This window comes from Nanorana parkeri, unplaced genomic scaffold (genome assembly GCF_000935625.1).
Source record: "Nanorana parkeri isolate BGI_ZX_2015 unplaced genomic scaffold, ASM93562v1 scaffold2644, whole genome shotgun sequence".
Taxonomy (NCBI): Eukaryota; Metazoa; Chordata; class Amphibia; order Anura; family Dicroglossidae; genus Nanorana; species Nanorana parkeri.
Window position 1 is genome coordinate 1 of NW_017308912.1, and position 272 is coordinate 272.

Below are 272 nucleotides of genomic sequence, written 5' to 3' on the forward strand. Positions count from 1 at the left end.
TGTGTATATGTGTGTATATGTATATGTGTGTGTGTATATGTATATGTGTGTGTATATATGTGTGTGTGTGTATGTGTGTATATATATGTGTGTGTATGTGTGTGTATATATATGTGTGTGTGTGTGTGTGTGTGTATATATATGTGTGTGTGTGTGTGTGTGTATATATATGTGTGTGTGTGTGTGTGTGTGTATATATGTGTGTGTGTGTGTGTGTGTGTATATATATGTGTGTGTGTGTGTGTGTGTGTATATATATGTGTGTGTGTGTA